We start from the raw sequence: 11,907 nt of genomic DNA, 5'->3' as shown, positions 1-11,907 counted from the left end.
TGTGTTTGTGCAGCTGATGTGTGATAGCTGATGATCACTATTGGACCTTCTGTTTACACTGACTAAATCCTTTCCTGTTGCGTTGTACTGTGAAAGAAGGATTATGGGCTATAAAAGATGATGATGATGATTATTTTTTTTCTGGAATTGTGTGTACAGTTTCATTAATTCCCACGGAAATAAATCTGTAGCAAAGTGATGACGTGCTGCTTGGCCTTCTCAGCTGTTTGTCCATGGCCTTTGGCCACTGGGTAAGGCACAACATAGGGTGTTTGCCAGCTCGAGGCTGCTGAGCTCTCGTGGGCTTTCACGTCCTGTGTTCTTGTTGAATTTGCAGGTTGTTCTAGCCTCATCTGAACCATACTTTTGATGCTGTGTGCTCTCAGAGCAGCTGAAGAGGTTAGTTGTTCAAGTGCTTTACAGTCCTTCAATATAGAAGGCACCTAAACCTGGTTCTGAGGCCTGTGATTCAGAAAGGACAACCTTTGGCTTTTGGATGGTGTAAAAGTACATTGTTCATGGCTCTGTATCACTACAGCAGGATAGCCCCTGAAACCTCCTTAAACACTTGTCTCCCATCCATAGCAGCAGACAGTGAGGGGATTCGGTTCTGCTTCCCAAAGGGACCGTGGTCCTCCTGTGGGAAGCTGAGTCCTGAGCTCTCAGGCTGGGCTCTGCCAAAGCCTTGACTGCAGCTCACAAAGGTACCATGAGTCTGCGAGCGAGAAGGGCTCATCCAGCATCCTGCTGGTTATGGGTGCTCTGTGCTACTGAAGTCACAGGAGTGGGACAAGAGACAACGGTGTTATCTTATACTGTTAAATGATGCTGATCACACACCTCTAAACCCTGGCAATCAGGGTAAACACCATTAGTCCTGCTGCACACACACTGTGCCTCGTACTTGGGCATGTAACTAAACCAAACGTAGTTTAGCAATGCCTTTTAACCTCTTCAACCTCACAAGCCCTCAAAAGAAGTGCAGCGCCGCCTTGGCAAATGAATTTTTGTCTTGAAATAAGGTATGATCCTGGCTCTTGGGCTCACCATTGCTGAGGTGCTTCCTCCAGCATCCAAAAGGTAATCGGGACCAGAGGATGCAGGCAGGAATTCTCTGGGATGGGCTTGCTGTACCCATGTCATTTCAGCCATGGTGAAAGGATTCTGGATAGGTGCTGTCCAAAGGCACTGGGAGGAGGAAGGAGGCAGATCCCTGCATGCCCTGGGGAGGGGATGCACTGCAGGTCGGTGGGTAGAGCCCCCACTGGCTGGCTTGTCCCCATTACATCAGTTCAGTGGAGGCTGAGCTGATGAGGGACAGCTTCCAGTCAAGCTATCGCAGCGCGTGGTTTGTGTGGGGATCACCAAAGTGCTGGGAAATGGGAGAGTGCTGGGGTTCTACAGCCCCCCCAAAGCACAGGGCTGTTTCTAAAGCGATGCTGTATCCTCACACCCAAGGCACGGACAGCATTTGGCGGCTCTCTGCCTTTGTGCCATGCTGGGGAAGCATTTATGGGAGGAAAAGTAAAGAAGCAGCAAGCTTTTGATTCCTCTTCCTTACCTCATGCAATGAGCTCTTGTCCTTGCTGGCTCCTCTAGGTGGCAATATTGGAGAGGACAGTAGTTGTCCATCACCACCGTGTCCCTGCAGGCCCTGTGTCCACCATCCAGAGGCCTTCTCCATCCCCTCCATGGTCGCTATGCACTATCCATCTCCAGGCTTTACCTGCAGAAAGGAGAAGAGACCCTGCTGCCTCACTGACTGCTCTTCCAGCCCGAGCCCCTTTGCAGTCTGGAGGCAGTTGAGGTGATCTTGTGCCAAAGACTGTACGTAGGGATCAGAGAAGAGTTTGGGTTGGAAGGAGCCTTCAAAGATCATCTAACCAAGGTGCGTGTGGATGACCGTAGCTGTGGTGCTGCAGCTCAAGAGAGCAGAAAACAGGAGACATACAGAATATTTGAACAGGAATTGGGGCTATATTCTATATTCTTTTGTCATTTGCAGCATCTACATGCAAACTAATGAAGCAAAGGTCCCATCCATGCAACCAAAATGAGGACTGAGCAACAAGAAAACAAAGGACATCCCCCCCCTGCAATCCTGCATTCCCCTTGAAGGCCAGCTGCTTGTTGCTGTTCTTTCCCCACTGTTAGGCTTTCAGAGTCAGGAGTTTAAGCTTAATAGTCACAAGCTCCTTAAAGGATCAGTTTTAGTCCCTCACAGGTGAGCTGCAGCCCTTGCTGGAGGCGCTGATGGGTATCGGAGCTGCTTCAACCCTCCCACACAGCATCGGCATCGATGAAGAGATATTGCTCTTACTGACATAACAACATCTGCAGCAAAGGTGTGCCAAGGTCTGCCCTTGGTTTGGGAGCCAGGGGCTCTGGAGCATGTTATCTGGGACATGCAGCCCTTGTACAGCTCCATCTTGGTGCTCTTCCTCACTCCATGCTGGGCACTTAGAGCCTGGGTCAGAGGATACAAGATCCCTTAATGATTGCAGGAAACTGTAAGGGTTGGGTAGCAGAGCCTGGAATTTGCTGTCCCATATTGAGACATGCACATACACAGAAGGATTTGGTCTCCTTTAATTGGCTTTTCAAAGGGGATTCCAGCAGCTTTCCTCCTGCCAGCGATGCTCCAGCTCCAGGACCCCATTTATGGTTGCAATCTCCTATCCCTGCGTGGTTCACAGCATAGTGTGGTCGTAGCTACCCCGAAGGACATGTATGAGCGTTGCTCCCTTTCCTGCATGCATAAGCTCCCAGGAATGCAGACAAAGATAAAGAGCTAGACCTTAAAGCCGTCAGCTTTATGCCTCCTCTCAGCTCTTCCACCTGCAGCAGCAGCAAGGTTGGTTATTGCAGCTGCCCACATGGGCACTGCGCTGAGCTAGGAAGGCACCGCAGTGCAAAGGATGCTTTGGGAACAGGAAAACACCACTTGGTCGAGCATCAAAGCGTTTTGCAATGTGAATGTGCTCAGGCTGTGGCAGCAGCAGATATATTTTCCCTTGCCCTATAGGCTTGTGCTAAACTATGTCCAAGAGCTGCAGGTCCCCTCAGCCCTTCTTGTCCTTCTGCAGCCTGAATTCTGCCTGATGCTTCTGCCTGGGACATCTTTTCCCTCCTACCTCCCTCTGTGTCCTGGTGTCCAGAGCCCATGGTCAGCCCATGGACGGCTAAATCTGTTCTCCTGTGATACGGCTCCTGAAACTCCCAGGGGCACAAGAGGAAGGAGAGCACCGGATGCAGCATCACTCGCTTTTCCCTTCTCCCAGGCAGTTAATATTAATCATTGGTGCTTTTGGATACATTGTGTGAATTCTCCCAGCCTTTGAGGTTTTGGAGACGTGTATTAAGAGGGAATTGGGAATGCCTCTGGATCTCAGTGACAGAAGGGCTGGATTTAATACAGACTTCTTCCCTTCTCCAGAGAGTCTGGCATGCTTTTTAGCTTTGGAAGAGACACAAACATCCCAAAGCTGTTCAACTAAATCATTGCGAGGTCTGAGGCTGCCTTTTGCATTGGTGTCCATTGCTCAAAGTGCAAAACCCTCTGATGGGGCAGATCAAGTGATACAGCCCAGCAAATGCACCAGGTATGTCTGGATCCTGGTTTCCACCCTGGAGCTTCAGAGCTGTGTCCGCTGCTCACATGAGAAGGTCCAAATCCTCACTGAAGGCAAATGGGTTTCCCTTGTGACTCCGTTTCTGTTTTGCATGGGCCGGCTCCCCGCTGAGCTTTGCTGCTGGGAGATCTGCTGTCGATAAAATGCCTTCGCTCTGGGTCAGATGCCTTAAAGGGCTCAATGCTATTGTCCTGCTCGAGAGAAGCCAGGGCTGCTTGGCACGGTTACATGCCTGAGCTCAGCTCCCATCGGTGACTTGATGCTTCAGCTGCAATCTGCCTGTGCTCTGATGACAGAGCTGATAACAGACGGATTGCACTCGTGACAGGGGTGGAGGGGTTGAGTAAATATCCCCTGGAAAAAATGGATCAGCCTGCCTTGACAGATATTTGACTTGCGATCCCATTGCCAGCACTGGGCCTCAGCCATGCTTGCGAGGCTGGATTTCATTGCCCTAAGGAGGAGAGCCCAGCTGGGGGCCTGGCGCTCCCACCACGATAACAGTGGAGAAGTTGTGTGTGCAGCAGCCCAGAGCTGGCTGGGCTACAGAGCTCTGCTGATGGGGGAGCGGAGGGCAAATCTAACCCTGCGGATACACCCAGAGGGACCAGAGGAGGATGCATTGGCACCATTGGCAGCGACAAGGATCATCCGTTGCCCCCCCCGGGAGTGGATCTGATCCAGGACACTGAGACGGCGGGGATTATGGAAGCGCTGGAGCACACCAAGCAGGACAGTTAATACCTGCACCCGTGGGGCTGGCCGTGCTCCTGGCGCAGCGGCAGGAGTAAAGCCGAGGCCCACGTGTAAATATTTACAGCCCAGTTACCAGGGTTCGTGTTTGGCTCCTACCGTTGGTGTTTGTGGCTCCCAAGGACACTCACGGCATGGCTCAAGGGGCAGGAACCTCTCCGAAGGGAGGCAGGGGCATCGCTGAGCAGTGGGTCCAGCCTGGCAGCACCCAGGGCACTGGGTTGTGTGTTGCAGCAGCCAGAGCTGGTCCTGGCCGTGCCTTGTCCTCAGGGCGATGGCTCTGGCCCCCCTCGCTGCTGTGTGCTGCTCTCCCGAAAGAGGCTCCTTCATCTGCACTGAAATCTCTTCCTAACTCTCGTGTTCTTCCGCACATCCAAAGTCTCTAATGCCAGATATTTTTCCCCGCTGTTGGTTCAGTTTCTTCTGTTCCCAGCCCTCGCCTGAGCTGCCAAGGGGAAATAAATACCTTTCAGCCGGGAAGTGGCAGGAACACAGCTCCTCTATAGCCAGAGATACGGAGCAGAGACTTTCTCTTGGGTCTCTTTCAGCTTTGCTTTCAAACCATCTCTGAATCCCTTTTCTGCAGCAGGATTCCGCAGTCAGCGCTCTCATTTTCGCCTATGGAATATCCATTCCCAGAAAGCTCAGTTTAACCCAAAGGAAACACACGCGTGCTCCCCTCGTGCCGGCTGAGCTGAATCCATTGAGCACCCCATCCGCAATGGAAGGAGAGCGAAAGTTGAGCACGGACACATCTCCATAGCTGGGTATCGCGTCCAAACTCTTTTAGCCCCGAAAGCTGCCTGACAGCTCTTTACTGCAGCCCCTCCAGCACACCAAGCTCAGGAAATTGCATTCACCATTTCCTTGGTGCCAAACCGGTTGTAATGTTCCCATGATGATTCCTTTCTTTTGCTGCTTGTGAAACAAAGCCTTTTGGAAGCACACCCAGGTGTACTTTTTGCCTGTGAAGCTAACACGAGCATACAGCTTAAGGGGATGCTGCTCGCTCGGTTTGTTTGATGCTGGGTGACGAAGGCCACCGGGACGAGCATTATCAGTTTAACACAATCCTTTTTAGCAAAGGGAAAATGGATCTGACAGAGAAAGCAAAAACGCTGCTGGACACAAGGAACAAGCAGAAGAGGTGTGACCTGGTTTGTATGCATTATCATCAGCGTAGACCTGAGCAGTGCGCATCTAAACGGGCTACATGAAACATGGAGAGGGGCTTTGGGCAAGGTGTGCATGGGTCCCATGTCTGAGCAGAGCAGACTGGAGGAAGCTGTGGCAGCAGAGGTTTGTGAATCCCCTGCAGTGCTGCCATGTCTTCAGCTCCGCTTTTTGAACCCGAATCTTCTCCATGGGATGCTTTTGTGTCTGGAAGCTTGTCCTCTTCCAGCCCGTTGCTGCAAAGTCTGCTTTTGAAACAGGAGCCAAGGTGCTCACATGTCTTCGATAGCCTTCATCCCTAGGAAACGTAAGGGAAGCGAAGGATGCTCTTGTGTCTTTCAGCACACAGGGGAAGCCGAGGCACAGTGGGACAAGGTGACCCCCTCCAGCCTGCTGATGGGCAGGGGGAAGGCAGCCACAAAGCAGCTCAGCGAGGGGCTGCATGCACTGAGCACCACTGCTCCTGCCTGGACCAGGCAGGTAGCACCCGAGGGAGTGGTGTTACATGACTCAGCCAAAGCCAAGCAAGAAGGTTGGACCAGGATGAGGAACTTGGTCCCCTGAGCTGTAAGTCCCAGCCCATGCTATGCCTATTGCTTTTTATGTTCATTGCAGGATCTCATCCAGTTGTGTGTGTTTCTTCATGGTCCTCAGCTTTCTAATTGATTTGATTTTAGCTGCAGACCCAAGCAAGATGAAATCTGTCACGCTTTGTAAACCTCTGCTATGAGACCCCTGGTTTCAGCCTCTGGGCACCTTGAATTCCTTTCTTGCTGAGATTGAAATCTAAAGCTGAGATTAATAAAGGAGCCTAATTTCAGTGTGATGCCTGGGAGCCATCTTTTCAAACAGGGCACATGAACCTCCTGGTAAGCGTCACATCGATGACCATTGTTAGGCTAATTATGTATAGTAAGACAATGATAAACACGTTACACATCCCATCACAAATCCCTTTGTTCTGTTAAGTGAAATCTTGTATTATAATGCTATCACTTTACCTTATTCCTATTACAATCCTGTTTGTTAAAGCTCCCTGGGTACAGACCCACCCAGTAACTCCTAAAGACCAAGCTGACCAAATGACAGAACCAAACCTTGCCTCAATGTCTATCTGCTTTCCTTATGCAAATACTCAAATACTTGATGTATTCCTGTCATGCTGAACGGCTGGCCACGGTGTTTGCTGGAAGGGCCAGCCTGGAAATGCTTAAGCAAATTGTGATCCGAAACTTGTTGAAGTCAATGGAAACTTGCTTGACTTGAGCAGATGGTGCCTGAAACCTTTTAGTCATAGCAATAATTCTGCAGGAGCAAAGTTATTTATTTGCTCAGCCTATTCCCCATGCTTCGGTCTGTGGGATCTGGTCAGGATTAGGCAGGGTTGACACAAACCATGAGGCTGGTGAGCAGAGGGCTGGAGCAGCTCTGCTCTGGAGCCAGGCTGGAAGAGCTGGGCTGGGTCAGCCTGGAGAAGAGAAGGCTCCTGAAGGGGAGACCTGAGAGCAGCTCCAGTGCCTGAAGGGGCTGCAGGAAAGCTGGAGAGGGGCTTGGGACAAGGGATGGAGGGACAGGACAAGGGGAATGGCTTTAACCTGCCAGAGGGGAGACTGAGATGAGCTCTTAGGCAGAAGCTCTTCCCTGGGAGGGTGCTGAGGCGCTGGCACAGGGTGCCCAGAGAAGCTGTGGCTGCCCCATCCCTGGCAGTGTTCAAGGCCAGGTTGGACACAGGGGCTTGGAGCAAGCTGCTCCAGTGGAAGGGGTCCCTGTTGTGTCCAGTTGGAACTGGATGAGCCTTGAGGTCCCTTCCAACCCAAACCAGGCTGGGGTTCTGTGGTTCCATGGTTTCTCTACCCATGTCCCTGTAGGTGCATGCCCAGCTGAAGCAATGCCTGTGGCCACAAGCTGCCTGTTGCTTCCACATCCCTGCCCGTGATCCAGCAGGCAGCAGAAACACCAGGACCCAGGGCATGAACATGGATGGAAATGCTGAGGTTCAAACGACCGTAGAGCAGAAAACCTCCAGCTCTCTCTTTGGCAGAAACCTGCTGTTTGAACAGACCCCTGCAGGCTGCAGATAAACAGCTGTGACTGCTGCCAACATTCCTTGAACACATTTTGCTGCTGGAAGGATGGTTGGAACCCTTTGCTTCCGTTGCCTTTTCAAAAGGCAGCCTTGTGGGGCCAGAGGGTCAAGAGATGGGGCCAGCTTTGCAGGGTCCTGGTGCATCATCTTTTATAAATGGGAGTCACCTTTGTCATTTTCCATGCACAGAAGGAGCAGCTTGTACTGGGAGAAGCAATTTGGCCTCTGCCAAAGGCCGCCGAGCGGGCTGCCACGGCTGCTCCCCTTCATCTGATAGCTGAGCCATCCCCGCAGCTGCTTTGGAGAGGTGGGAACGGTCTCTAGCTCCATCCCTTCTCAGTGTGCAGATCCTGGTGTCACTGCGGAAAATCTGAGTCGTGGTGATGCCTCGGGCAGTGAGTCACTGTGATTACTCACAGGGGTGTTTGAGAGTGGTCTCAGCAGGTGACTGTCCCCTTCTCGACAGCCTCTTTTGATCTGCGGATCCAGGTTTGCTGATGGCATTGCAGGGCTACGCTACCCGTGTATTTTGACCCTGCGTGGTGGGAAGCGGGGTCGTTTCATGCATGTCACCCAGCACAACCCCAATCCCTTGCCTGTGCCTTGCTGTTTGCCCACTAAATTCAGGAGAACTCCCTGCTTTATCCTTCGCTGGTTTGCACAACCGCCGATGAAGGTGAATCCGCTGATGCTTCTCAGCAGCAATTTAACCCTTCACTCCACGCATGTGTATGGCTTCCGAACCACACCGGTAGGAAGGGTTATAGCAGATTCGAAGCTGACTGATGCCTGCTCTCGGGCTCCCCACTGGGGATCGCAGCACTCCTGCGCTCCATAGCCCGCAGGTCGCGATGCTCTGATTTACATCTGCTTGGAAAGCAGCGCGTGATGTGTTTAAACTCCCTGGAAAAAGGGGTTGCGTGGCTGATGCTTCAACCACGCTGTTACAAACCTCCCACAACCCCACCCGCGCTCCCCCAGAGGAATGACTCTGAGACCTCTCAGCTTTTCCATTACTTCGCCTGCATGGAGGCTGTTTGCTAATGGCCCGTGGGTCATCAGCCCATTGCAGGTGCCTGCAGGGTGGGGGCTCAATCTGGCCGCAAGTTATCCCCCATGGCAACAAAATGGGATGAGTTAGCGGGGTGGAGGATGCTGCATCTCTTTCCCTGTTTCTTGCTTTACTTTCCCCTTCCTCTTCACTTAGACCTCTTGAGATAGAATCATAGAATAGTTAAGGTTGGAAAGGACCTTAAGATCATCCAGTTCCGTGGGCAGGGGCACCATCACCAGAGCCTTGAGGGATCGGCTTTCCAATGTGACTCTTTATCTGTGAGAGAGGTCTTGTGTGGGCTTAATATACATATATGCATATATATAGATACATACATACACGTGCTTTATATACTTACGTAGTTTATGTGTATATATACACATATATATTGAACAACCAGTCCAGAACAGGGCACAGCTCTGACCTCCACATGCACAGGAGCAGCCCACGTGTGAGTCCATCTCTGCTGGGCAGGCTCCCCACCCTCAGAGGCTGGTGAAGGCAGGTGCTTGTGCTCACACTGATGAAGCCTGCCCATTAATGAAGCAAATAACAGGGCAGTGACCCCAGGGAACCAGGAGGTTTGTGGTGGCACCTTGCCCTGGCATGGCTACATCCCTTAGGCTGTGCTTTGGAAGGGTAGAAGGTCCCTTCCCAATGTTGCTTGCGGTCTGTCTGGATTGGTTAAGGAGGGGAGTGGTGAATACCCTCACCTGGGGCTGATGAGGAAGTGGAGGCAGCTGAGGGGAAGGGATGAGAGAAGAAGGGCTGAGGTAGTGGCTTTGTGTGCTGAGAGGAGAGGCAGGAGGGATCTGAAGGGCTTGTGTTGTGATGGTTACTGTTGTAGTTCTCATTATCCATCATCATTATTATCATCACCACCATCCCTGTTGGTGTGTGGAGCTGCTGTGGCTTGTGCAGCCCAGATGTCCCACGAAGGACAGGTAAGTGGAGCAGCCCTGGCATGGCACACCATGGGTGAGCATGTTACCCCAAGCCTGGCCCATGGAAACCGGGGCAGCCAAACCACCCCCTTGCCAAGGGGCATGTGGATGCTGTTCTGTATGGATTCACCCCACAATGCATGTGGCATCCTTCTGCAGGGCATCAACTTGCCAAAATGGAGCCCTCCATGTGGAAGACTTTTCCCCCTCAGTGGCTGCAGTGCGACTTCATGGAGACCCAAAGGAGGATGGAAACGTCTCTGTCTTTGCTGTATGGACAAGCTCGTGCTCTGAGGTGAGCCCTTTGCTTTGGGGTAGTGCCCTGCCCCGTGGGGTTTCTTGCAGGGCAGCCTCCCTGCATGACTGTGAGCTCCACCATTTCCAAATAAAGCTGTTAAATGGGAGTGAGTAATCCAACCGAGTGCTTTGCTCATGGCTCGCTTTGTTTGGATAACTGGGCAGGAATACATTGGAGCATTGGAATCCTCTTTTTTTCGGTTGCTGTAATTTACCATGTTTGCCAAAAATCAATGCGCAGGGTAATAAGTGTTATCTTCCTTAGTGAGCAGTGGAGATAGCACAGGCTTGACTCAGAGTTGCCTCAAGCCTTTGAAATGAGTTGTTTCATTCTTGCAGTTTGTTCCTGTTTAATCCAGTGCTTTGGCAGAGATTTTTGTAGTGCCATATTGTATCTGTAATGCAGCAATGCACGAGGGCCTCTTCCTTGACTAGTTATGTGCCGTCCTTGATCTCTAAATCATCTTTTCCAGACAGGCTAAAGCCACAGTTGTGATACGTGCGAGGTTAAGAGCTCTTAATTCTTCTCTGTTGGATACAGTGGTCATTTTAAGTCTGTAGTTTTAAGGTCTGATCCTGCCATGGCTCTCTTGCTGTCAGGAGCAGCAGGATTCAAGGTGGGGAAGAGTCATTTCTCTGTGCCTCAAGCCTTTGCAGACCTTCATTCTGCTGCTGTGTTCTGGATGGGACCTTGTGCCCGTGGGGCTGGCTGGGGAAGCCAAAGGGAATCTGGAGGATGCAGCAAGTGTAGGATGGAGCCTTGAGCTGTAATCCAGCAAGAGCAATGATGTACTCGGATGACAACTTGTTCTGCTGTAGTCACCGAGAGGCATCTTAATAGGATCAGTCTGTTACTTACCAGCTACTCCATTAGGCTGATAGACACAACTGCCTTACAGCAGGGCTCTCATGGGAGCTGCTGTTTGGGATTTGACAGTGTCATCTCTAGTTTGTGTTCTATGTGGAAGGCATCTAATGTTTTAAGTGAGAGGCAGAGGATCCTGACAGCAGCATGATGATGTTCTCTAAGCATATGGGATGCTTGTTATGCTGTTGGTACCTGGTTTTAGGCTTGCTTGCTGACAAGCACACTTGTGCTACCCCAGGTGCACAATCGTAGGATGGGATGGGTTGGGTTGGGAGGGACCTTAAAGCTCCTCCAGCTCCAACCCCTGCCATGGGCAGGGACACCTTCCACTAGAGCAGGGTGCTGTGGTTGTGATCCTCCAAGATGTATCTGTAAAGGTGCAAGGCCAGTTCCTAAGTGCTCCTACGGTGGCAGGGGCAGTGACTGGTGAAGAGGCATTAACTAAGCTCCTCTGGTGCAGGTGCTCCTGGCTTCATGCTGATCTTATGTCTTTCTACTTCTGCTTGCGGCCAGAAGCAGGAAGGCTCCTTCATTCCAAGGCAGAAACCCTGCATGAGGTTGTTGCTCCGTAACTGGTCCCTGGGGGTGTTCCCCTGTACCTGTGCGACCCTTAGATGGTCTTTACTCTACAGCTCCAGTTTCTCCTGGAGCTCTTGGCTTGATTCATCTAACTGGGAATGTTCTGTCTGAATGCCCCTTCCTTGAGGGGTCTCAGTCTCTGCTATTTCTCATGAGCCCCAAAGCTCTGCAGCTGCAGTCACAGAAGGGACAGGGGCTTTAGCTGTTCTTGTTGGTCTGATGGTTTGTTACAGGCAGCCCCTAAGGAGCAGCTCTTGCTGATGGTAAAGAAGTTTCATGCTTGTTGGGAAATGCTGGAAATGGGTGTTTGGATTCCTTTGCAACTCAAATGTAAACTTGAGTCCACAATGATAAAGAGCGGTGGTGTTCCACATCTGTGTTTCATGCATGCTGGAAGCTGCTCTTGGCAAGTGGGGATGGCCTGAGCCTTGAACCTCAGGGCAACCCAGCGCTCTGGTTCCTGCTAGGGATGCTGTTAATAGGGATGATGTAGTGTTAGAAGGGTCTGTGGGGTTTACCTG

This window comes from Pezoporus wallicus, unplaced genomic scaffold (assembly GCF_028554395.1).
Source record: "Pezoporus wallicus isolate ANWC-B61680 ecotype Strahan unplaced genomic scaffold, APGP_CSIRO_Pwel_v1 contig_6217, whole genome shotgun sequence".
In the NCBI taxonomy this organism is placed as follows: Eukaryota; Metazoa; Chordata; class Aves; order Psittaciformes; family Psittacidae; genus Pezoporus; species Pezoporus wallicus.
The sequence above is the reverse complement of the archived record's forward strand: the minus strand, read 5'-3'. Positions refer to the sequence as shown.